Source organism: Hyperolius riggenbachi, chromosome 8 (genome assembly GCF_040937935.1).
Source record: "Hyperolius riggenbachi isolate aHypRig1 chromosome 8, aHypRig1.pri, whole genome shotgun sequence".
NCBI lineage: Eukaryota > Metazoa > Chordata > Amphibia > Anura > Hyperoliidae > Hyperolius > Hyperolius riggenbachi.
Genome location: NC_090653.1, coordinates 237525061 through 237552294, shown reverse-complemented (window position 1 = coordinate 237552294; position 27234 = coordinate 237525061). Strand labels below are relative to the sequence as shown.

The 27234-nt window shown below is 46.2% G+C and overlaps 1 protein-coding gene and 1 long non-coding RNA gene across 3 annotated transcripts in view; one reads left to right on the top strand and one right to left on the bottom strand.

The window, feature by feature from the left end:
• Positions 1-2769, bottom strand: part of EEIG1 (estrogen-induced osteoclastogenesis regulator 1) — a 126633-nt gene extending 123864 nt beyond the window's left edge. Inside the window, exon 1 of one of the 2 annotated variants that reach the window (XM_068248389.1) lies at positions 2599-2769. The gene's annotated coding sequence lies outside the window, so the exon portion shown is untranslated. The remainder of the gene's footprint in view (positions 1-2598) is intronic. The other variant, XM_068248388.1, reaches the window with a different exon arrangement.
• A 227-nt stretch (positions 2770-2996) lies between these two features.
• On the top strand, positions 2997-26929 carry LOC137528486 (uncharacterized). Its single transcript, XR_011023410.1, has 3 exons — positions 2997-3086; positions 21162-21367; positions 26759-26929. It is a non-coding gene; the product is annotated as an uncharacterized lncRNA (long non-coding RNA).
• The last annotated feature ends 305 nt before the right edge of the window (positions 26930-27234 follow it).

The window sequence follows — 27234 nt, the reverse complement described above, 5'->3', positions numbered from 1 at the left end:
GAGGGGATAAGATTGATCCTTGTGGCACTCCGAATTGTAGAGGTGCAGGTTTGGACATTATAGGACCTAGGGATACTCTCTGTGTTCTGTCAGTCAGGAATGATCTGAACCACTGGAGGACTGATCCACTGATGCCACAGTACTCCTGCAGTCTATTAAGCAGGATTTCGTGGTCAACTGTATCAAAAGCCGCTGAGAGATCCAACAGGACTAGGATGGAGCATTCCCCTCTGTCCCTTGCCATGAGCAGATCATTGCAGACTTGGATGAGGGCTGTTTCACAGCTGTGGTGTTTCTTAGGGCTCTTTTCCACTATGCGATCGCAATCGCGTTTCAATTTCCACCATGCGATTGAGCTATTATACTCATTATAGTCCAGCTCAATCGCATACAAAATGCGGCAGGACGACTATTGCGCTTTGACCAAAATCGCATCGCAATCGGATCGCACTAATGGAAATTGCTGCTGCAGTTTCCATTAGTTTAATGTACCTTGCGATTTGCGATCAGAAGCAAATCGCAGGCTAGTGCAAAAAGGCCCTTAAAGCCAGATTGTAGAGGGTCCAGGATGTTGTTTACTGACAGCCTGGTTTCAAGTTGCAGATAGACAGCCTTTTCAATAACTTTACCTAAGAAGGGGAGGTTGGAGACAGGTCTGTAGCTGCTCATAGCATCTGCATCCATGGAAGGTTTTTTAAGAAGGGGCTTGATGATTCCTTCTTTTAGGCTGGTTTCACACCAGGACGTTGCGTTTTAGGGGACGTTATGGTCGCATAACGTGCCCCTAACGCAACGCCTGGTGCTCCCTGCTTTGGACGTCAGAGTGAGCCGCGTTGTGCAGCTCACTCTGGCGTCCGTGATGCGCACTCTTGGACGCATGCGGCATCACGTGGTCCCGCCGGCCAATCGCCGCACAGAGCGGCCGCTCCAGGAAGTAAACACTGCACGTCACTGAGTGCAGTGAATATTAATTAGCCGTGTGCCTGGCCGCTCCTCCCCAATGTTACTGAGCATAAGCAAACAGTCTAACGCGGCTCTGCCGCTTACAAAGTACTGCATGCAGTACGTTATATTATGGCGCAGCGTTACACTGTAACGCAACGTGGGCACTGTGAACAGCCTATTGATTTTTCATTGCTGTGTGGTGGGGTGCGTTACAGGCTGCTCTAACGTGCGCCTGTAACGTCCCACTGTGAAACCAGCCTTAGGCCTGGTGCACACCAGAGGAGTTTTTCTGAGCGTTTTGAGTTTTTAAATCTGCTGCTAATGTTATCCTATGTGTCTGTGCACACTGGAGCAATGAGGTTTTGTAAAAAAAAAAAACCATAGCATTACATTGGGAAGAGCTTTTAGAGGTTTCAAAAGCTCTTCCCAATGTAATGCTATGGGGTTTTTTACAAAACCTCATTGCTCCAGTGTGCACAGACACATAGGATAACATTAGCAGCAGATTTAAAAACTCAAAACGCTCAGAAAAACTCCTCTGGTGTGCACCAGGCCTTCGAGAGGTAGGAAACCACCCTGCTTGCAAAGAGCAATGTACTATTTTGTGAAATGCTGGACCAAGCAGGTCAGGGCATTTCAGCATATGTTTAGTTGGTCCAGGTCGCAGGTTGTCTGGCGGAGACGACGGCGGATGTCTGAGATCTCTTCCTCACTGATACTTTTGAAGTCAGTCCAGGGTGTTAGGTGGTTTTTGCAACTATTTCCAGGAGTTGAAAAAGTCTTAGGTGCTGTGGACTGAATGAGAGACCGAATAGAGGATACTTTGTCAGCAAAGTAGCAAGCAAATTTCTCGCATAGCTCCTTTGAGGGAGTTATAGTAGGTTTTAGACAGGATGGGTTACATAGCCAGTTACTTTCAGCCACAGCCCCTGAAAAAGCATTTAGATCAGATGCTCTGACTGAAGTCAGACTGGATTAGCTGCATGCTTGTTTCAGGTGTGTGATTCAGCCACTACTTCGGCCAAAGAGATCAGGACTGCCAGGGAACTGGTATTGATTAAAAGGAAACATCCATATCTCTCTCAGTTTAGGTTCCCTGTGTGGCCAGGGACAAAAAAGTAAAAAAACTTTAATATAGCAATTCAATTCATGTATCTTTTAACTCCAAGTGGTGGAAATTTAAACCAGCATGTTACAGGTATGTGGGAGGAAACCAGAGCTTGGAGCAAACCCAATCAAACATTGGAAGAACATACAAACTCCATGCAGATCATGTCTTTCCTCATATATGAACCACAAGGTGAGGCGCTATCCATTATGCTCCTGTATTTGTAGCATTATACTTGTGATATGAAATGTGTGCAATATTTCACACGACTATGAAATCAAATGAAAAATATGCTAAAAATAAAACCACTATATATACCCTTAATTTTTGACACACTGACAATGGTGATATTACATATGGTAACAGCTAACGTATAACATCATTCAAGCCAACAGGAGTAAAAGGTAATTGAGCAATGTTCTCTAGTCAGGACTTATTTTTCAGATTGATAATGAGAAGATGCCTGGATCTCTTATCTCCAATACCTCCATATACATTATCACATTACCTCATAGTCCAGCATCCTCTACATAAGTGACACCCACCTGTCACCTACCTGCGCTGTCACCCCGTCACCAGCTCTCAAATCTCCGCCAGCCGCCTTCTGACCACAGAGCCCCGCAGCCGAGTTACGCCAATAGCGTTAGCACAGCCACGGCATTCGCTCTCTCGCCGCGCACAAGCAGCTCGCTACGCAGTCTGCGTAATTGCCGCCAACTGTTCATCTCTCAGAATACCGACTCTGTACCCAAAAATCACAGCAGACCGCGGTGACGCAGCTCCAACAGGCGCGCAGGGATTGGCTGACAGGATCCCAATGGGGGCATTCTATTGGCTGGTAACAGGGGGCGCCGCTTTTGATTGGAGATTAGGTGATACGTGAGCGTTGTGATTGGAAGAAAGATCAATTCAATGCAAGCAGCGATGTTTGGGGCACGGATACAAGCGCGTGACGTGTGTCAGCGGGGGGATGCAGTCAAGTGACTGGTGGAGGTCTGGAGGAAGGAGAGAAACCCTCAAAGACTTGTTCTGGGTCTGCATAATTTAGTGCCTTTCATAAGCCAAGCCAGTCTAGGAGGATACGCATATGTATAGGCTGGTCGTGTAATAAAGGGGTCATCTGTTAATGCTTGGATAGGATAATATACTGTTATATATATTTTTTTTTGGACTATACAGCATTACATTGGATGCAGTCTGTGAAAGCTAAAAAAAAAAAAGGTGCTTGTAGCCAGGGTGTAACTAGAAATCACTGCCCCCCTCCCCTCCTCCGAACTTTGGATGTCCCCCCTCCCCTTTCTGCACAGGTAAACTGAGAACCAACTAATGTTTTGGTAGTGCACATCTGAATGTGTTTTCCCCATGCAAATAAAAGCAGACGGCAAGCATTTTCTCTTGTCAATTACATTAGCTTCTGTGATAAAACGTGCATGTTTTCACACATGTGGTGTGCAGGAAACTCATACAGAGTGTACCCCCAGCCTCAGCTTATTACACTCACGCTGTCCACCTCTGATGGAGCAGAACTGGCTCTGCAGACTCCTCCAGCATCACTACAGTACACAGCACTTGGGAAGGGTGTGGGCAGGGCTTTGTACACAAGACCCTGCTCACTGAATAGGAACTGTTTACACAACTTTGTATGATTCCTTATCAGTGGCTGAGCAAACAAAGTCATTAGAACAGTTGTGCAGAGAGCATAAAGCTTTTTATCTCTGTGCCCTCAGCTGTCAGTCTCTAGGGACAGGGAAAAGAAACTTCTACCCCCGTGGGCCCAGCTGCAGCTTCTGGGCCTCCCTGTGGGCGTACGAGAGAGAACGACGCCGGAGACTTGGGCGCAGGACACAGCCAGTATATGACTGATCCTGCTGCCGCACAAGTCCGGCCCGTGTTAATTACTATTCCCCCTCCAGGCCGACATGGATAGTGGGGGAATGAAATAATCCCGAATTATTGTTTTAAAAGCAACTTCAGGTCCGTCTTCTGACGGCGCTGAAGTTACTCCCTGTGCCTGCGATAGCCGTAGTTCCTATTGCGGCCTATGGTGGCGCCGGCTGCGCCCAAGTCTCCTGCGCTGCTGCGCCCAAGTCTCCAGCGCTGGATTTACCGTGTTCGCCCTGTGGTGCATCCCTTGCAGGGTCTATTGTTACGCCCCTGCTCATAGGGCCAGTTCATGTGGCTCATTATAAGGCAACAAAACCAATCTTTTTGCTACCACGCAGAAAAGCAGTTGACATTGTTTGTCATCTTGTTGCGTTTAGAGCCCCAGGGGGGATAGACTCTAAGGGCCCATTCATACTTGTAATCGCTCAGCGATTGTGATTTTGCATTACTTTTTTCCGTTGATTGCGTTTTGTGACTCTCTTAGTCAGTGGTCCTCAAACTAAGGCCCGTTGGCCGAATGCGGTCCCCTGAGGCTTTTTTTTACCAGCCCCCCACACACAAAATGTATTACTTATAGATGCGGTCTGCTGCATTTTTAAATATCGGTGGCCCGCATTTAGAATAGCAGCTCTGGCGCAAACCTTCCACATGGAAGCAAGAAAGCAGTCATTTGCTGGCTTCTGGGTTACTGGGTGGAGGGGATGACTTGTAACAAGCATAATCACATAAATTTTGCTCAGTGCTGTGCAGGAATGTTATGATTGCGAAGGGGAAATGGAGGGTTGTGCTGTATATGTTACTACAGCGATCATGTGTGTATGGGGGAGATTGTGCTGCAGGTTTTTGCAGGCCATTGGGTGACATTATGGCTCACATATGACTTGCTATGTTAGGGTCACAATATCTGTACTGTATTGGTGGATAGCTGCACATGTTGTAGTGGAGTGCATACTATCTGCACATGCTGTGTTGGGGTGCATACTACCTGCGCATGCTGTGTTGGGGGCATAACATCGGCTCTGGTTAAATGGGTAGACATAAGGGCTGCCCATGTTAATAGGCAATGTCTACAATACCTAGGCTCATTGTTTTGATTTTATACATCATTTCATGTATACTCCGGCCCCCCAGCAGTCTGAAGGGCGGTGGCTGGATAGTGTAATGGTTAAGGGCTCTGCCTCTGACACAGGAGACCTGGGTTCAAATCTCGGCTCTGCCTGTTCAGTAAGCCAGCACCTATTCAGTAGGAGACCTTGGGCAAGTCTAACACTGCTACTGCCTATAGAGCGCATCCTAGTGGCTTCAGCTCTGGCACTTTGAGTCCGCCAGGAGAAAAGCGCAATATAAATGTTCTGTGTTTGTTTGTTTTGTTTGAAGTATGTTGACCCAGCCCTTGACCGAAAAAGTTTGGAGACCCTGCTCTTAGTGAATGAGAATCACAATGCAATCACCTGGAAAATGTTGCATGCAGCGTGTTTGCGATTGGTGATAATTGCAAAAGCGATGCAGTGAGAGTACGCTTCTATGGGATATAGGAGCATCTGGGAAAAATTCGACCGAGTAAACAACACGAGATGAACACTCCCATTCATCTCAATTATGACACGGTTGATACCTGGAGATAAATGTCTGCAGACATCTGTCTGATCTGGAAAGTGTACCTGAATTCTGATGTCTTTGTTTACATCAAAGCTACTTGTTCTGTTCTGAAGCATTATGCTAGGAATACACAATGAGTTTTTTTTGGCAGATTTACTTTCCGATCGATTTTCCAATTGTTTGATCAATTTCTATTAACCTCTATGAGAAAATCGATCAGAAGAGCAATCGAAATCAGATCAGACCTGTCAGAAATTATCTATCTATCTATCTGCTTAAAAAAACTCATGGTGTATTCCCAGCATTAATAGCCATATACCTTAACTTTGTCCTTTATGAAGTCCCATTCCTCAGATATTCCCACTTCCTGTCAGCAGACTGATGGTACGGGTCCTTTCGCACTGTGCACACTGTGATGCTATTGCATCGATATGGTGCTGAAAAGTCACAATGCGTGCTAGACCTCCGGGGGATACATACAGTGAAGCATACAGTTAAATGGGAATATACTTCACCACCACTGTAAAGGTGCTTGATGTCCGGTAAACACACATTATACTGGGCCTTTCTCCAACAGGACTTACCACATACAAAGTTAACATACCATAGGAATATAATTTAATCGTATTCCGATGCAATGATATTCTCCATTGCAATGGTTTTAGTGTGAAAGGACCCTTAGGCTAGGTTCACAGTGGAATGTTACGTTATGTTCCCTGTGTAACAGGAAAACAACGCAACAGATCCAAAGAGGTCGTACTGCACATTACTGTTGCGTACAGTGAAACATATAAAAATGAAGTATGCTTCCCTTTATCTGTTAACGTGTGCGTTGAACGTTCAGGCTAGATACACACTTAGCAGAAACGCTAGCGTTGCGGAAAATGTTGCATTTTTGCCACTAATGGAAGCCTATGGGAAGCAGGAAAAAAAAGCATATAAAAAACGCATATGCGTTTTCTATGCCTGCCATTTTAAAAAATGCTGGTTTTGTTGCATAATATTCAAAAACGCACATAATGAAAGTAAATGGAAAAGCATTGGTATGCGTTTTTCATGCATTTTTCTATGCGTTTTTGTAAAAAATTGTTTTGTGATATGTTTCCGCTTCCTGTTGTCTTTCTATTAATTTGCATAAAACACAACTGTAAAAAGCACATGCGTTTTGAATATGCGAACCGCAAATGCATTCAAACGCACGCAAAACGCTTTAAAAACGCAATTGTGGTAAAAAAAAAAAAAAGGCTAACACAAATGCACCAAAAATGCAGTAAAAAAACACATAAAATATACAAATGACATAAAACACAGCCTTTCATGTTATGTTATGTGTACACCTACTCTCATTCACTGCAGCAGTGCATTACCATAACGCAACACATTCCAACACTAACGTCACACTGAGAATATCACATAGACTTAACCATTAGGGTACGTTTCCACTTGTGCGGTGCGATTCGCTCGCGGAAAACGCGTCAACGAATCCGCATACGGTTGCGGATTCGTTGACGTTTCCATGCGGATTTTCACACGAAATCGTTCGCGATTTTAATGACGCGATTTTAACCATGTCAATGCCGGCAAGCATTGACATGGGTTTTTAAACGAAAACGCACGCGGAAACGCCAGGGTGAACCGCAAGACTCATGTGCTTGCGGTTTTCCTATTTAGTTACATCACCGATGATTTGCGTGCGGGTGTGCAAATTCTGATGGCTCTGCTGTGCAGATTTTTTCTGCATAGCGATCCGCACAGAATTCCTGACAAGTGGAAACGGCGCCATCCACTTGTATTGGTTGAGCGAATCTGCATGCAGGAAATGAGCCCTCACAGCACACGGGGATTTTTCACCTTATGCATCAGAGCAATTTTCACCTCCCATTCATTCGCTAATAACTTTAACACTACTTATCACAATTTATTGATCTATATCTTGTTTTTTCCGCCACTAATTAGGCTTTCTTTGGGTGGAAAAAAAAGGAAAAAAATGGAAAAAAATCATTATTTCTCAATTTTTGGCCATTATAGCTTTAAAGAGAACCCGAGGCAAGGTTCTCACAACGAAATCCCCATACAGAGACTGGGTTTGCCTATAGAGCCCAGCCTCTGTTGCTAATCAGATCCCCCCCTAAATCCCCCCTGTGCTCAGCCAGACCCCATAAATCTCAGCCACGCTGCTGACACGCTCGCTTTTACTGATGGCTAACGCGGTACAACACCCTACTACTACTAGTTCTGTACGGCAGTGAGAGGGGAAAAGACAGGCACTAAATGCGGGCAGAGAGGTCCTGGGTTTCACCGGGTTATGTACTCCATGTTGCAGCGTGCTACTCAGAGATAAACAGTGATCATGTGAAGTAAAGAAAGTCGAGGCACTGCTGCAGTAAAAAAGAGAGGTACCTTTAATCCACGGTGTTCGGACACAGCGGGGTATACAGTGGGGGTGAGGGGATGCCTGACAGCTGTTTCGCTAAGAAAGCTTCTTCAGAGGCAAAATGTAAGGAACAATTAGACCCAAGTGATGTCCAGCATTAAGTAGCCTCACTTACCACCTCTCGGTAGTTCGCAACGCCCCCAGGATCGCGGACACGGCGTCCCGGCATATAGGCTCCGCCCCCGGAAGTGACGTACACTCTGCTTCAACCTATCGGGAAGCGGCAAGTCTCCCTGCTTCCTGTGTGTCGTCATGAGCCGGGTTATGCGTCACAGCCTGCCCGTTCGCCGGCCAAATCCCAGGTTCTGGTTGCTATAGTGATCATCAGCCATAGCTGTAAACATACAAGGGGACACAACCGTCAGAGTATTCAAACAAAGAAGACACACATTACAAATAGGACCATTATTAGCCACAGAGCTGCTACGAAAATAAAGATCAATAAATATATAAGGATAGAGTATTAATATTAGTACTTAGAAAGAAAGCAATGGAGCTCATTCCTTTCATTAAGCCCAATAGGGCCACAAGCTCCAGTTTCAGATATTAATCTGGCTTCATTCTGGAGCAGAACCTGCTCATGATTGCCTCCCCTATGTGGAATGGGAACCTGCTTTAAACCCATAAACTGCAGTGAGGTGGTATTCCCATTATGGCATTCCCGCATGTGTTTAATAAATCTGCCAGCACCTACGCCTGTCAAAACAGAGTTGACGTGCTCCTGGAATCTGGTACATAACATGCGGGTAGTCTGACCTATATAGAATCTGTTGCATGAGCAGACTATCGCATACACCGTATTTTTAGATCGGCAATGCAAAAATTGATCAAACTTAATAAATTTAGTGCCAAGATATGCGCTTTTACCTGTTTTGAACTGTGCACAATGGTTGCAATTTCCGCATCTGAAATTACCAACCGGAGTGTATTTTTGCAACCAGTTCTGCTCATGCACCGATCTACACTCACTGTTGGTGATTACATCACCAATTGTCCGTGCCCTCCTGAAGGAGACCAGCGGTTTATGGCCGGTCACGTCGGATGGACCCACATTCATCTGAAACTCACACCAATGCTTTTGAACTATTGCCTTAATTCTGTCTGACATCGGAGAATAGTCAAATACACAGGTAAATGGTTGTTTAGCAGATCTTGGACTTCTTATGGCCCTTTTCCTATTAGTCAGCAACTCCTCCCGGTCGCGGGCATCTGCCCTGCGAAATGCCTGATTTAAATCGTTCATGTCATACCCCCTAATGGACAGTCTGATGGCTAATTCTCTACTCTGATGGATGAAATCATCCCTTGTAAAGTTGTTCCTTTTCAGCCGAACAAACTGTCCATAGGGGATAGATTGGATCGTATGTGGAGGGTGGAAACTGGACCGGAGGAGCACGGAATTAGTAGCAGTATCTTTGCGATATCCCCTACTACGTATAAACCTGTTCTCAACATACAGCTCTAAATCCAGGAAATGCAAAGTTGGATTAGCCAGCACCCCTGTGAACTGCATGTTGAGATCGTTACAGTTAATATAGATGAGGAAATCCTCAAACTCACGTACCGTGCCCCTCCAGGTCAGAACCACATCATCCACATAGCGATACCAATGGCCAATTTTCTCCCCAAAGGGGTTTGAAGTCCCAAGGATATATTTTTTCTCCCAAAACCAAAGAAAAAGATTGGAAAACGTCGGGGCTACCGGCGTTCCCATGGCTACTCCGGATCTTTGATGATACCATCTGTCATTGAATAAAAAGACATTATGTGACAACACAAAGCTTAAACATTGCATCAGGTAGTCTACCCAGAGATCTTCCTCCCCACATTCAAGCAGGAGTTCTCCAATCACTTGAACCCCCTGGGATTGGGGAATGCGGGTATAGAGATTGACTACATCTATGGAGGCCAGGATCTCTTTCTCCCCAAGTTCCACACCCCCAACCTTCCCCAGGGCGTCCAAGGTGTCAGCCAGGTGGGTGCGTACCACCCTCAAAAAAGGTCTTAATTTAAAATCCAAAAATTTGGACAGAGGCTCAGTCAATGAGCCCCTGGCTGACACAATCGGGCGTCCCGGAGGACAAAGCGGGTCCTTGTGGACCTTGGGGAGAAAATACCAAACAGGCTTCCTAGGGTACTCTGGTAGCAAACCCTCCCCCATTCGTTTGGTAATGAGTCCCTTTTCCACTCCCTGTCTCAAAAGGCTTTGCAGGATAGTCCTGTGTTGTGGTATGGGATTGGTTCTCAATTTGGCATAAAAACCATCCGATCCTTCCAATTGTCTAAGAGCTTCCTTGACATAAAACTCCCTAGACATCACAACAAGGTTTCCCCCCTTGTCAGCCTTTTTCAGGACTATTTGCTGGTTATCTCTAAGCCATTCTAAGGCAGCTCTCTCTTCCTTGGTTATATTCGGATCGGTCTCTGGATATATAAGAGCCTGAATGTCCTGAAGGACCCTTCGGTTGAGAATGTCCACTGGTGATCCGGGTGCTGACCTAAACTCCTTGGTAGATTTACAAGGGCGAAACTCCTCATTAGGCAAGGCCATTACATCCACCTGCATTTCAGTTTCAGGGTTGCTCTCAGTCCATAGTTGTTCTAAATCACGTAGAACTTCCTGATCTCGACTATTATTCAGATTGTGGGCAAAGAAGCCAAGGTTGCTAATGGTCGTATGGCTATTTAAACGAATCTCTTCAGTTGGCATTTCATTCTTCCCCTCCTGCCATAGTGCGATGTTCAACCTACGTATGGTTTTATACCAATCTACCTCAAAGTTGAATTTGTTGAAACTGCAAGTGAGGGAATAGTTGAGGCCTTTCTTAAGAAGCGATTCACTACCCGTTGGTAGTTGTACCCCAGATAAGTTGATAATTTGGAGGTTTTTGTCAGTCTCAACCTTTTGGAGATGCTCTATCTCCTCTTGCGTTTTCCCCTCCCATAGGTCCCCCTCCCCCATGTAACTCTTTTGTTCGGGGTTCTGGTGGAACCTGGTCCTTCCTCCTCGTCCTCTTCTGATGGCTCTTCTAAAGGGACCTCGACACATCTTTTCTTTGGAGGGGTTTTCAAGGCAGATTTTGGTTTAGCCTTTGGTTGGGGTTTAGCTTGTTGTTTAGGTTTGCCTCGGCCCTCCTCTGGGCTTGAGTCGCTTCCTGAATCTGTAGTCCAGTAACCTTTGTTATCAAGTGATGGTTTTCTCCTTTTAAACCTGGATCTTCTGTTAGGTTGTCCCCAATCAAATACTTTACCCTCCTTGAAGTCCTGACGATCTCGTCTAAACTTGCCAAGTTTCCTCTGTTTGATATCGTCTTGTATCGGTACCAACCGATTTTCTATTTTTTCCTCAACTTTGGTTATATGGTCAGCAGAAGTAAGTTTCAAGAGCTCTTGTTTGCATAGGGTGATTTCAGCCACCGTACTGTTGTACTCTCGTTCAGTTCTCTTAAGGACAATGGACTGCAGTCTTAAGGCATGCTGTAAATGCTCCTCATCCCATTCCTTCATAAATTCGGCATCATTCCTATACTCGCTTGCCTCCCTATAATTTCGAAAGCCTCTGGATGCTATCGCCTTAGATTCGTAGCGTTTAAGAGTGGCTACAGTCCAAAAAAGTTTAACTTCTTTGTCAGACAGGCGGTTGAGATCTTGCTCAATGACCTTCACCCCCACTGTTTTGCTGGAAGTGGAGCTGGACCCGCTCGCTGTGTCAGTGAAAAATGTCTCCCAATCTGACCTACCAGCTTGGAGGCGTTTCAATTCAGCAACAGTGTCCACAGACGTGCCTGGAGCCTCAACAAACGGTTCATCTGCCTCTTGCATCTGTGCACTGAGACAACAATGTAGATACGGCAGTGAGAGGGGAAAAGACAGGCACTAAATGCGGGCAGAGAGGTCCTGGGTTTCACCGGGTTATGTACTCCATGTTGCAGCGTGCTACTCAGAGATAAACAGTGATCATGTGAAGTAAAGAAAGTCGAGGCACTGCTGCAGTAAAAAAGAGAGGTACCTTTAATCCACGGTGTTCGGACACAGCGGGGTATACAGTGGGGGTGAGGGGATGCCTGACAGCTGTTTCGCTAAGAAAGCTTCTTCAGAGGCAAAATGTAAGGAACAATTAGACCCAAGTGATGTCCAGCATTAAGTAGCCTCACTTACCACCTCTCGGTAGTTCGCAACGCCCCCAGGATCGCGGACACGGCGTCCCGGCATATAGGCTCCGCCCCCGGAAGTGACGTACACTCTGCTTCAACCTATCGGGAAGCGGCAAGTCTCCCTGCTTCCTGTGTGTCGTCATGAGCCGGGTTATGCGTCACAGCCTGCCCGTTCGCCGGCCAAATCCCAGGTTCTGGTTGCTATAGTGATCATCAGCCATAGCTGTAAACATACAAGGGGACACAACCGTCAGAGTATTCAAACAAAGAAGACACACATTACAAATAGGACCATTATTAGCCACAGAGCTGCTACGAAAATAAAGATCAATAAATATATAAGGATAGAGTATTAATATTAGTACTTAGAAAGAAAGCAATGGAGCTCATTCCTTTCATTAAGCCCAATAGGGCCACAAGCTCCAGTTTCAGATATTAATCTGGCTTCATTCTGGAGCAGAACCTGCTCATGATTGCCTCCCCTATGTGGAATGGGAACCTGCTTTAAACCCATAAACTGCAGTGAGGTGGTATTCCCATTATGGCATTCCCGCATGTGTTTAATAAATCTGCCAGCACCTACGCCTGTCAAAACAGAGTTGACGTGCTCCTGGAATCTGGTACATAACATGCGGGTAGTCTGACCTATATAGAATCTGTTGCATGAGCAGACTATCGCATACACCGTATTTTTAGATCGGCAATGCAAAAATTGATCAAACTTAATAAATTTAGTGCCAAGATATGCGCTTTTACCTGTTTTGAACTGTGCACAATGGTTGCAATTTCCGCATCTGAAATTACCAACCGGAGTGTATTTTTGCAACCAGTTCTGCTCATGCACCGATCTACACTCACTGTTGGTGATTACATCACCAATTGTCCGTGCCCTCCTGAAGGAGACCAGCGGTTTATGGCCGGTCACGTCGGATGGACCCACATTCATCTGAAACTCACACCAATGCTTTTGAACTATTGCCTTAATTCTGTCTGACATCGGAGAATAGTCAAATACACAGGTAAATGGTTGTTTAGCAGATCTTGGACTTCTTATGGCCCTTTTCCTATTAGTCAGCAACTCCTCCCGGTCGCGGGCATCTGCCCTGCGAAATGCCTGATTTAAATCGTTCATGTCATACCCCCTAATGGACAGTCTGATGGCTAATTCTCTACTCTGATGGATGAAATCATCCCTTGTAAAGTTGTTCCTTTTCAGCCGAACAAACTGTCCATAGGGGATAGATTGGATCGTATGTGGAGGGTGGAAACTGGACCGGAGGAGCACGGAATTAGTAGCAGTATCTTTGCGATATCCCCTACTACGTATAAACCTGTTCTCAACATACAGCTCTAAATCCAGGAAATGCAAAGTTGGATTAGCCAGCACCCCTGTGAACTGCATGTTGAGATCGTTACAGTTAATATAGATGAGGAAATCCTCAAACTCACGTACCGTGCCCCTCCAGGTCAGAACCACATCATCCACATAGCGATACCAATGGCCAATTTTCTCCCCAAAGGGGTTTGAAGTCCCAAGGATATATTTTTTCTCCCAAAACCAAAGAAAAAGATTGGAAAACGTCGGGGCTACCGGCGTTCCCATGGCTACTCCGGATCTTTGATGATACCATCTGTCATTGAATAAAAAGACATTATGTGACAACACAAAGCTTAAACATTGCATCAGGTAGTCTACCCAGAGATCTTCCTCCCCACATTCAAGCAGGAGTTCTCCAATCACTTGAACCCCCTGGGATTGGGGAATGCGGGTATAGAGATTGACTACATCTATGGAGGCCAGGATCTCTTTCTCCCCAAGTTCCACACCCCCAACCTTCCCCAGGGCGTCCAAGGTGTCAGCCAGGTGGGTGCGTACCACCCTCAAAAAAGGTCTTAATTTAAAATCCAAAAATTTGGACAGAGGCTCAGTCAATGAGCCCCTGGCTGACACAATCGGGCGTCCCGGAGGACAAAGCGGGTCCTTGTGGACCTTGGGGAGAAAATACCAAACAGGCTTCCTAGGGTACTCTGGTAGCAAACCCTCCCCCATTCGTTTGGTAATGAGTCCCTTTTCCACTCCCTGTCTCAAAAGGCTTTGCAGGATAGTCCTGTGTTGTGGTATGGGATTGGTTCTCAATTTGGCATAAAAACCATCCGATCCTTCCAATTGTCTAAGAGCTTCCTTGACATAAAACTCCCTAGACATCACAACAAGGTTTCCCCCCTTGTCAGCCTTTTTCAGGACTATTTGCTGGTTATCTCTAAGCCATTCTAAGGCAGCTCTCTCTTCCTTGGTTATATTCGGATCGGTCTCTGGATATATAAGAGCCTGAATGTCCTGAAGGACCCTTCGGTTGAGAATGTCCACTGGTGATCCGGGTGCTGACCTAAACTCCTTGGTAGATTTACAAGGGCGAAACTCCTCATTAGGCAAGGCCATTACATCCACCTGCATTTCAGTTTCAGGGTTGCTCTCAGTCCATAGTTGTTCTAAATCACGTAGAACTTCCTGATCTCGACTATTATTCAGATTGTGGGCAAAGAAGCCAAGGTTGCTAATGGTCGTATGGCTATTTAAACGAATCTCTTCAGTTGGCATTTCATTCTTCCCCTCCTGCCATAGTGCGATGTTCAACCTACGTATGGTTTTATACCAATCTACCTCAAAGTTGAATTTGTTGAAACTGCAAGTGAGGGAATAGTTGAGGCCTTTCTTAAGAAGCGATTCACTACCCGTTGGTAGTTGTACCCCAGATAAGTTGATAATTTGGAGGTTTTTGTCAGTCTCAACCTTTTGGAGATGCTCTATCTCCTCTTGCGTTTTCCCCTCCCATAGGTCCCCCTCCCCCATGTAACTCTTTTGTTCGGGGTTCTGGTGGAACCTGGTCCTTCCTCCTCGTCCTCTTCTGATGGCTCTTCTAAAGGGACCTCGACACATCTTTTCTTTGGAGGGGTTTTCAAGGCAGATTTTGGTTTAGCCTTTGGTTGGGGTTTAGCTTGTTGTTTAGGTTTGCCTCGGCCCTCCTCTGGGCTTGAGTCGCTTCCTGAATCTGTAGTCCAGTAACCTTTGTTATCAAGTGATGGTTTTCTCCTTTTAAACCTGGATCTTCTGTTAGGTTGTCCCCAATCAAATACTTTACCCTCCTTGAAGTCCTGACGATCTCGTCTAAACTTGCCAAGTTTCCTCTGTTTGATATCGTCTTGTATCGGTACCAACCGATTTTCTATTTTTTCCTCAACTTTGGTTATATGGTCAGCAGAAGTAAGTTTCAAGAGCTCTTGTTTGCATAGGGTGATTTCAGCCACCGTACTGTTGTACTCTCGTTCAGTTCTCTTAAGGACAATGGACTGCAGTCTTAAGGCATGCTGTAAATGCTCCTCATCCCATTCCTTCATAAATTCGGCATCATTCCTATACTCGCTTGCCTCCCTATAATTTCGAAAGCCTCTGGATGCTATCGCCTTAGATTCGTAGCGTTTAAGAGTGGCTACAGTCCAAAAAAGTTTAACTTCTTTGTCAGACAGGCGGTTGAGATCTTGCTCAATGACCTTCACCCCCACTGTTTTGCTGGAAGTGGAGCTGGACCCGCTCGCTGTGTCAGTGAAAAATGTCTCCCAATCTGACCTACCAGCTTGGAGGCGTTTCAATTCAGCAACAGTGTCCACAGACGTGCCTGGAGCCTCAACAAACGGTTCATCTGCCTCTTGCATCTGTGCACTGAGACAACAATGTAGATACGGCAGTGAGAGGGGAAAAGACAGGCACTAAATGCGGGCAGAGAGGTCCTGGGTTTCACCGGGTTATGTACTCCATGTTGCAGCGTGCTACTCAGAGATAAACAGTGATCATGTGAAGTAAAGAAAGTCGAGGCACTGCTGCAGTAAAAAAGAGAGGTACCTTTAATCCACGGTGTTCGGACACAGCGGGGTATACAGTGGGGGTGAGGGGATGCCTGACAGCTGTTTCGCTAAGAAAGCTTCTTCAGAGGCAAAATGTAAGGAACAATTAGACCCAAGTGATGTCCAGCATTAAGTAGCCTCACTTACCACCTCTCGGTAGTTCGCAACGCCCCCAGGATCGCGGACACGGCGTCCCGGCATATAGGCTCCGCCCCCGGAAGTGACGTACACTCTGCTTCAACCTATCGGGAAGCGGCAAGTCTCCCTGCTTCCTGTGTGTCGTCATGAGCCGGGTTATGCGTCACAGCCTGCCCGTTCGCCGGCCAAATCCCAGGTTCTGGTTGCTATAGTGATCATCAGCCATAGCTGTAAACATACAAGGGGACACAACCGTCAGAGTATTCAAACAAAGAAGACACACATTACAAATAGGACCATTATTAGCCACAGAGCTGAGAAAAGGAACAACTTTACAAGGGATGATTTCATCCATCAGAGTAGAGAATTAGCCATCAGACTGTCCATTAGGGGGTATGACATGAACGATTTAAATCAGGCATTTCGCAGGGCAGATGCCCGCGACCGGGAGGAGTTGCTGACTAATAGGAAAAGGGCCATAAGAAGTCCAAGATCTGCTAAACAACCATTTACCTGTGTATTTGACTATTCTCCGATGTCAGACAGAATTAAGGCAATAGTTCAAAAGCATTGGTGTGAGTTTCAGATGAATGTGGGTCCATCCGACGTGACCGGCCATAAACCGCTGGTCTCCTTCAGGAGGGCACGGACAATTGGTGATGTAATCACCAACAGTGAGTGTAGATCGGTGCATGAGCAGAACTGGTTGCAAAAATACACTCCGGTTGGTAATTTCAGATGCGGAAATTGCAACCATTGTGCACAGTTCAAAACAGGTAAAAGCGCATATCTTGGCACTAAATTTATTAAGTTTGATCAATTTTTGCATTGCCGATCTAAAAATACGGTGTATGCGATAGTCTGCTCATGCAACAGATTCTATATAGGTCAGACTACCCGCATGTTATGTACCAGATTCCAGGAGCACGTCAACTCTGTTTTGACAGGCGTAGGTGCTGGCAGATTTATTAAACACATGCGGGAATGCCATAATGGGAATACCACCTCACTGCAGTTTATGGGTTTAAAGCAGGTTCCCATTCCACATAGGGGAGGCAATCATGAGCAGGTTCTGCTCCAGAATGAAGCCAGATTAATATCTGAAACTGGAGCTTGTGGCCCTATTGGGCTTAATGAAAGGAATGAGCTCCATTGCTTTCTTTCTAAGTACTAATATTAATACTCTATCCTTATATATTTATTGATCTTTATTTTCGTAGCAGCTCTGTGGCTAATAATGGTCCTATTTGTAATGTGTGTCTTCTTTGTTTGAATACTCTGACGGTTGTGTCCCCTTGTATGTTTACAGCTATGGCTGATGATCACTATAGCAACCAGAACCTGGGATTTGGCCGGCGAACGGGCAGGCTGTGACGCATAACCCGGCTCATGACGACACACAGGAAGCAGGGAGACTTGCCGCTTCCCGATAGGTTGAAGCAGAGTGTACGTCACTTCCGGGGGCGGAGCCTATATGCCGGGACGCCGTGTCCGCGATCCTGGGGGCGTTGCGAACTACCGAGAGGTGGTAAGTGAGGCTACTTAATGCTGGACATCACTTGGGTCTAATTGTTCCTTACATTTTGCCTCTGAAGAAGCTTTCTTAGCGAAACAGCTGTCAGGCATCCCCTCACCCCCACTGTATACCCCGCTGTGTCCGAACACCGTGGATTAAAGGTACCTCTCTTTTTTACTGCAGCAGTGCCTCGACTTTCTTTACTTCACATACTACTAGTTCTGTGCAGCGGACGAGAGGAATCGATTGACAGATTGCAGAAACGTAGGCGGCGTGATCACTGATTTATGAAATATTCACTTATGGTGCCCGAGGCAGCGTCCATGTTAAGCTCAGCCACGCTGCTGACATTCACATGTTTTGACAGGGTTAGTGCCTCAGGAATGAAGCTCGCCATATGGGTTTAGCCATGTCTGTATATAGCGTTCATTCATTAGTGCATAATGTTCTCCCACACTGAACAAGTAGCTCTATACTGCTTTTATAGTTTTTTCTTCTGTTACCAATAAATGTTTGTTATACACAACAATGTACGGCTGATAACGGATAACGTGCCTCTTGCAGCAGTTATTCAATAATAACTGCGTGGGTTTCCACTGTGCACTACGGTTTCCTCCTCATTCCTAAAACATACAGATAAGTTAACTGGCTTCCCCCTAAATTGGCCCTAGACTACGATACATACACTACACAATACATACATAGACATAGGACTATGGTAGGGATTAGATTCTGAGCCCCTCTGAGGGACAGTTAAAGTCAATGGGAATCGATAAAAAAAAAATCAGCCAGATACTTACCTATGGAGAGGGAAGGCTCTGGGTCCTATAGAGCCTTCCCGCTATACTCTCAGTCCCCTCCATTAAGAGCTTGTCCCCCGCCGCGGGGGACTTCGGAAGTCTTCGGTAGCCAAGTCCTCCCGAAGACAAGCAGCTCTATTCTGGGCACGCGCAAGTGCTCGAGAGAGGGCGCATGCGCAGTATGGAGTGGCCCGTCGTCCAAAGCCTCCTTCGGCGGCAGAGAGAGCAGTATTTGACCAAATTGGTGGAATACTGCTACCGAGGACCGAAAGATGAGCAAGAAGGCTCTATAGGACCAAGAGCCTTCCCTCTCCTTAGGTAACACAGAATACAGAAAAGTATCTGGCTGATTGATTTTTTTTTTTTTTAATTTATCGATTCCCATTATCAATATACTCTGTACAACACTGCGGAAGATGTTGGCGCAATATAAATACTAAATAATAATGTCAATCTGCAATTAAAAAACCCCCCACAAAAAAACGCACAAAAATCTGAAAATTGGTAAAGAATGATCTCCAGGATCCCTGGACTCGGGTCTTTTATCCCGTAGCAACAGTGACTAATCATTTACTAGCAAAGCACAATATGTTTGCGCTTTATAAATAAAGTTTAATAGTAATAGCAGTTAGTTTCTAGTGCTAGCAATTACTCATTTCAGTTTTTGCTTTCTAGCGACTAGCCATAGCAACTGTTTGCTATGATTGCTGGTAGTAGTTGCGATAGTGACTCAGAAACTTATGTGACGTGGCCCATAGGATATCACAGTTCATTGTCCTCTGGCAATTCCTAGACTAAGCATGTACATGCACCACCTAGTGTTAGTCTATGGGAGATTAGGCACTCTCTAACCAAATGAAGATCTGCAGTAGTCTCTGCTGAATCTGTTAATATGCAGATAGGTTTATATTGAGAAAGTAGGTAAAAATAACCACAAACTCTTAGACCAGGGGTGCCTATTAGGTAGATTGCGAACTAGCAGTAGATTGCCAAGGACTTCATGGTAGATCCCGACCCCAGTACATTTTCCGTTCTGTATATATGTTACGGCCAGAATCCGAAGTTTGGCCACTTCTAGTTCTGGCCGGCCACTTCGGGTTCTGGCCGGCCAATTTGCGAATTGGCCGCTGCGCTGCGGGCAATGTGAGAAATGAAATAATTCCTGTAACGTTAATGTATCTTCTGGCCGCAGCGCAGCAGGCAAATGTATCACATCTTAGTTAATATAATGAAGTTAAGCCGGCAGAAATGTAACAGATGGAGCCGCCGGCTTTTTCTCTGCCTCTCTCTCCTCCGCCTCTCTCTCCTTCTCTTATGGCCAGCCGGAAAGGGGACACGCGTGTCCCCCCAGAGTCGCTCGTTGCGGCAGGGAATCCTGCCATTCTTGCAGAGTGGGTGCTGGCAGAAGCAATGTCTGCAGCCACCCCGCTCTGCTCTCCTGCCGCGAAGAATGACTCTGGGGGACACGCGTGTCCCCCCTCGGCTGCCCATAAGAGAAGGAGAGAGAGGCAAAGCAAAAGCCGGCGGCTCCATCTGTTACATTGCTGCCGGCTTAATTTCATATTAGCTAAGATGTGATACATTTGCCCGCTGCGCTGCGGCCAGAAGATACATTAACATTACAGGAATTATTCCATTTCTCACATTGCCCGCAGCGCAGCGGCCAGTTCGCACATTGGCCGGCCAGAACCCGAAGTGGCCAGCCAGAACTAGAAGTGGCCAAACTTCGGGTTCTGGCCGTAACATATACAAGTGTGCTCCTAAAATTGTACATAGGTAGATCATTTTAACTTGCTAATTTTTTTTAAAGTAGCCCACAAGCTGAAAAAGTGTGGGCACCTCTGTCTTAGACGGTTATGGTGCCCATACACGGTACAATGGTGCAGTGGCTGGATAGTGTAATGGTTAAGGGCTCTGCCTCTGACACAGGAGACCTGGGTTCAAATCTCGGCTCTGCCTGTTCAGTAAGCCAGCACCTATTTCAGTAAGGAGTTTCTTGGGCAAGTCTCCTTAACACTGCTACTGCCTACTGAGTGCGCTCTAGTGGCTGCCTCGCAAGCGCTTTGAGTCCGACAGGAGAAAGGCGCTATACAAATACTGCCATTATTATTACAATAAAAACGTTCAATTTTCCCATTTAATCGACCAAAACGATCAAATTGAATGAAAGTGAAAAAGAATCTTTTTTTTATCAAGGAAAACAAACGATTATCCAGGTTTTTTCAATAAAAATCCAATCAAACACGTTGGAAAAATCTTTATATTCGATCTAACGCAATAATCGAATGAAATGATCTAATTGGAAAAAAAATGAAAAAATTGTACCATGTGTGGGCACCATCAGAGTCAGTTAGTGATGGCAGAACAGTTTGCCAGGCCGAACCATTCCCGGGCGAACTTTCGCTGTTTGCATTTAGTGTTAACTTTCCTGTTAAAAGTTTGCGTTTGCATTTAACATTAGTCAATGGCCGCCGCCTGTAGCAGTTAATAGCAAGGTCCCCGTACATGATAGAGACACAAGATTTGCAGGATATATTAAGAAGAAGAGTGGGAACAATGAACAAAAAAGGAGTCTACGTGTTTTATTATGTGCAATAAACAAGCTCTGCTTCTAGTAAGTGATTCCTAGGCGCTGGCCACTCATTTCGCTCTGCACTATATGTTGCCTATCTCTTTTTTTTAGGCTTCCCGGTGCGATTTTATTGGCGCACGGAACTACATTGCAGTGCAGCACGCACCCTACTGGCAGTAGGGTTTGACGGACCGGAAACAGGAAGTGGTAGAGTGAGCTAGCTCTCATCCCCCGCCGCTGTGATATCGGGATTACTTGATATACAGAGATCAGGATTACAGCAAGTATTTGGGCACCTAGATGTAACCTCTATTAAGGTACTGCACTGTCATCTGCTTACATCTGGAGTGGGCTTCCATAGCCCGGGGCAAGTTATTATTATTTATTGTATTTATAAAGCGCCAACATATTACGCAGCGCTGGACATTAATTTAGGTTACAGACAATATTTAGGGGTGACAAACAGCAATATGACAATACAGGAATACAAGAAAACCAGATCACACAGCAAAGTATGAGTACAAGGTAATGCTTAGTCAGTCACTGGAGGGGAGCATGGAGATTATGCAAGTTAGGTTCACTCAAATGCATAGCATGGGTGCACAGTAATGGAGGTGCATGATCAGGTAGGACACAAAAGGAGGAGGACCCTGCCCAAAGGCTTACAATCTAGAGGGAGAGGTAGGGACACGAGAGGTAGGGGACCAGAGTTCAGCTGTGGGTTTAGAGCAATTATGAGGGGTGGTAGGCCAGTGTGAAAAGGTGAGTTTTGAGGACCTTCTTGAAGGTGTTGAAGGAGGGGGCTGCCCTAATGGTTGGAGGTAGGGAGTTCCATAGTGTTGGAGCGGCTCTTGAGAAGTCTTGGAGGCGTGCATGGGACTGGGTGATGCGGGGGAAGGTCAGGCGAAGTTCATTGGAGGAGCGGAGTGAGCGGCTTGGTGTGTATCTCTAAGTAAGATCATAAATGTAGGTTGGACAGGTTTTGTGGACGGATTTGTAGGTCAGACACAATATCTTGAATCTGATTCTGGACTGGATAGGAAGCCAGTGGAGGGATTCACGAAGGGGAGCCGCCCTGGTGGAGCGATGGGAGGAGTGGCTAATTCTGGCTGCCGCATTCATGATGGACTGCAGTGGGGCTATTCAGGTCATAGGGAGACCAGACAGAAGGGCATTGCAGTAGTCGAGGCGGGAAATTATGAGGGCATGAATGAGGAGTTTGGTGGTGGCAGAGGTCAGGAAGGGGCGAATCTTACAGATGTTACGAAGGTGGAAGTTGCAGGACTTTGTGAGGTTTTGAATGTGGGGAGTGAAGGAGAGTGTGGAGTCCAGGTTGACTCCCAGACAGTGGGCTTAAGAGGTAGGGCGAATGGTAGTGTGGTTAACAGTGACCTGCACATCTGGGAGGTCCAGGGATGACCGGGGTGGGAAGATCATAAATTCCATTTTGTCTAGATTTAGTTTCAGGAACCTAGCGGACGTCCAGGAGGAGATGGCAGATAGGCAGGAGGAGACCTTGTCCATGGTAGTGGTGGATATGTCAGGGGTGTGGAGGTAGATTTGCATACAGATGATAGTTAAAACCCATGGAGGAGATAACCTTGCCAATGGAGGATGTGTATAGGGAGAACAGTAGGGGGCCAAGGACCAAGCCTTGGGGGACTGCCACTGAGAGGTGGTTGGGGGTGGACGAGAACTCATTGAAGGAGGTCGTGAAGGAGCGGTTGGAGAGGTAGGATGAAAGCCAGGTCAGGGTGAGATCATGAATGCCCATGGATTGGAGGGGCTGGAGGAGTAGGGGATGATCTACTGTATCAAAAGCTGCTGAAAGGTCAAGGAGGAGGAGAATGGAGTATTTACCTTCAGCTTTAGCTAAGGCAAGGTCATTGACCACTTTGGTGAGAGCCATTTCGGTTGAGTGGGCAGGCCGAAATCCAGATTGCAGTGGGTCTAGTAGTGAGTTGGCATTGAGGTACTGGGTCAGGCGTTTGTGTACCAGACGCTCAAGGAGTTTTGAGGCGAAGGGAAGGAGGGAGATCGGGCAGTAGTTGGAGGGTAGCGAGGGGTCGAGGGAGGGTTTCTTGAGCAGGGGCAGTACGGTGGCCTGCTTGAAGTCTGAGGGGAAGGTGCCTGTGGATAGGGAGAGGTTAAACAGTGTAGTGAGGACTCGGGCCAGATCCGTGAAGTGAGGCTGAAGTAGATCAGAAGGGATAGGGTCAAGGGGGGAGGTAGTGGTATGGGAAGTCTGCAGTAGGTGGTTGACTTCCTCAGTGGTAGTAGGAGAGAAGGAGGTGAGGGGAGGATAGGGTGGAGGAGGAGTAGGTTGTGAGCGGGTGGGAGGTGAAGATTGAAGATTGGATATTTCCTGACGGATGGAGACTATTTTGTTGGTGAAGTGGGTGGCTAAATCTGTGGCAGAGAGGGAAGAAACATAAGGTGGGGGGGGGGGGGGGGGGTTTGAGCAGGGAGTTGAAGGTGCCAAAAAGACGCCGGGGATTGGAAGCTTGTGCTCCGATGAGCTTGGTAAAGTATTCCTGCTTCGCATGAGCAAGGGCGGTGTGGAACTGCAGCAGGTTAGTCTTGTACTGTAAGAAATCCTGGTTTAGTCGAGTTTTCCTCCATTTTCGTTCAGTGGCACGTGTTTCCCTCTGGAGGTTGCGAGTATGGGTAGTGCGCCAGGGATGGGGGTTAGGGGGTCGGTTGTGGCGGAATATTGGTGCAGCTTTCTCTAGGGCTGATGGGAGAGTTTGGTGATACTGAGCTGCAGCAAGATTAGAACAGTTTAGTGTGGGGAGAGTGGAGGAGAGGCCATGGAGGGAGTCAGCAAGGACGCCAGGGATGAGCTTGCGTAGGTCTCGCTGCCATCGACCAGGTGGGTGGGCGGGTAGTTTGGAGGTGCCCACACCCTTTTTGCGCTGAGGTACTATACACATTTTCTCCTTCATCATTGGGTCTGAGCCAAGCCCACCTCTAGCAGCAACACATTCATCCACACAAGCGCAAACTTTTTCCTTTTTTTAATGAAGAAAAAAAGTTTTCAAAAATGCAAATAAACTTAGAAGTTAATGCTGAACAGGACTAAATAAAAATAAAAAAGGGTAAAAAAGAGACTTCAGGGTCTCTTTAAATGACAGATAATCCATCATCCGATTGGTAGTGTGTAGATTTACATATATTGAAAGAAAGAGCAGTGAATTTCATGACGGGTTTCCAGGTGGTCAGTACGCAGTGTGTAATGACCACCTGGAAACCCTGTGGAAATGTGGCAACGCTTTGGCCAGGGATGCTATACAGCCGCTATATGGCTGTATAAGGAGCCCTGGCAACTTTACCTATTCTTTTGAACCACTACAATATTTTTTTTTTGTTCAGAGTGTGGGAAATTTTAAAAACATGATGTGGGGTCCCCCTCCGAGCCTTTTTAACAGCACTTCATGACCCTTGCAAGTTGGGCCCCCAGGTTGTGAGCATCACCAGGGGTTGGCAAGGGAAAATGGGGGAGGGGGGGCATGATTTGTAGTTACGCCTTGAATGGCACGTTTATCTCATCATGTCACATGGCAGTACCTTTCAACCTTACTACCTTTTTAAAAATGTGAGCCAGTCACATAATACCCTCTCATTTTCCTGTTTCATTTTTTTTTCTTAATTTTGGAAACATTATAAGAGATGCAAATAAGTCAGCTCTTCCCAGCATGGCAGTAGAGGGTGTCTGCCAAGGAGATTTGTGTGCCTGCCAGAAATGTGTGTCAGGAAGGCTGTGTGTTTATCTGTGCAGTAATACTTCAGATGCTGTTTATGTTATTACATGTTATTACTATGCGCAGTATTGCGATATGAGTCACAGGTACATATTGCTGCAGTGCAATGTGAATAGAATTCATATTAATGAACATACTGATGCCTATCTGTCCATCTATTGTTTATTATTATAGTTTATTATAGGAGTGGCACAAACAACGGATACCTACAACAGTGTGATAAATCAGTGTGTCATTGTTAATTATTGTTATTTGAGAAAAAACAATGGAATCAAAAGGGGGAAAATGCATAATTTTTAATTCTGCCCTGTATCAGGAAGCAGGAGGACATGGAGGAGAAAATGACAATAACCACTTGAGGACCACAGTGGTAAACCCCCCTAAAGACCAGGCTTTTTTTTTCATTATTGGCCACTGCAGGCCAAGCTGCAGGGCCACACGACACAGAGCACAAGTGACCCCCCCCCCTTTTCTCCCCACCAACAGCGCTCTCTGTTGGTGGGGTCTGATCGCCCCCTCCCCCCCCCCCAAGTGTTTTTGGTTTTTTTATAATCAATATTTATGTTTCTGCTTTTTTACTATTTTTTACATTTATTTAAAGCCCTCCCTCCCCCCAGCCAGCCAATCATAGAGCAATCAGCTCTCATAGGCTTTACCCTATGAGAGCCGATCGCTCTCTTGTCCCCCAGGGGGTCAGCCATGTCACACTGCTGTCCCCAGTACAGCGCTGCTGCTGATCACAGCGCTGTACTGTGTAAATAGACATCGATCACGCCGTCTAACAGTCTCCCGAGCGGCGATTGCCACTCGGAGACTGAAAGTGGGGAGGAGCTCCGCCCCCCGAGAAGGAGATGCGCGCGCACCCTGCGCGTGATCTCCTTCAGTAGCCGGCCCCCTAGACCTGACGCCAATTGGCGTTAGGCGGTCCTGGGGCTGCCACTGCGGCCACGCCCATTGGCGTGAAGCGGTCTTAGAGTAGTTAAGCTGGATCCAAGATAAACTTTTAATCATTGCATAATTGTGTTCCTTTCATATAGTTTAAAGGGCATTCCTCAAGCCAAATACTTTTTTTGTTTTGTTTTAATACTCTAATTCCCTATAAACTAAACAAGCTTCTCCCACAGCTTCTCCAGAGTGCCTTGGCACTCTGAGCCTTAGTAGCAAGGGCTTATGTGAGCTCAGTCTGGGCAGGAGGAGGAGAAGGTTACTAGCCAGAGATTTCAGAGGCAGAGGGGAGGAGGGAGGAGAAGATGGGAGTGAAGTTTTCACAGGCTGAGGGCTGGAGAAACAGATCAGCTTACCTGTGTGTAATGTGACAAACAGAACATGGCCGCTCTCATTGTATCACAGGAATAAATAATCATAAACTGTTGAAGCTGTTTGCAGCTAGATATTCTGTGTAAACTATTTAAACTTTAGATAAGATATATAGAAGGTTACTTGTTATAGTTAGTATTTTATCTCGGATCCGCTTTAAGACAGTTGCGAGCACAAAATGCCATAGCAGAGATATCAGGAGCGAAAACATAAATTTTGGCACCATCAGCCAAATAAACAAACAAATGAGAGTTCCTAGGCCATAGGTATAAATAGTTGAATAGATTTTATGATTCTGTTTGAATGAAAAGGGAAAAATAGTTCCATTTCTATTCACAAGCTGCCAAGGCTTGTGCCTGTAGCATCATCAGAACTGAAGGTTCACTCCAGGACCTGAGTCCCTTATCTAATATCTACCATTTGGTGTTCCATTTAAGCTGCAGGAGCCTGGAGCTCAGCAGGTAAGGTCTCTTAGCACCCCATCAGTCACTCTGCCCTGCTTTGTGATTGTCAGCTGCATGGAGGAGGCCCTGCCCCTGCATGAAAGATGTTGCATCAGAAGAGTGGCAGGAGAAAGGTGAGTAATGGAAAATATCCTTGCAACCTCACTTTACTGCTTGTGGTCACCAGGTCCTGGCTCCTGGAATTGCCCCACTAGAGACCAAGAGAACAGGAGATACTACCAAGTGGAGCACAGACTGTGGAAACTGATGGAACTGATTTCCAGACTTTCACACATTAGAGGATGATAGAAAACACTGCATTCTGCTAGGAGAAGAGAAATCCACAGTGACAATCACTGCACACTGTCACAGCATGCCACAGACTGAGAAGAGCATAAATGAACTGTAAACTCCCCCTCCCCCCCCCCCCAAATGTCCACGAACTGCTAACTCACTGCACCCCCATCCCATCCCATGTCCCTCATTCCCCCTTCTTTGGCAATGTCTGTATTGAAGCTTGGTCATGCCAATAAAGCTATTTTTCATTTGATTTGATTTGACTGTGCGGTTCTGGCTGAAGACTGGAGACAAGGTCAAACTAGACAGCAATCTTAATGAACAAGAGATTGGTCAGGGCAGGCAGCGAATAAACACAGTCAGTTT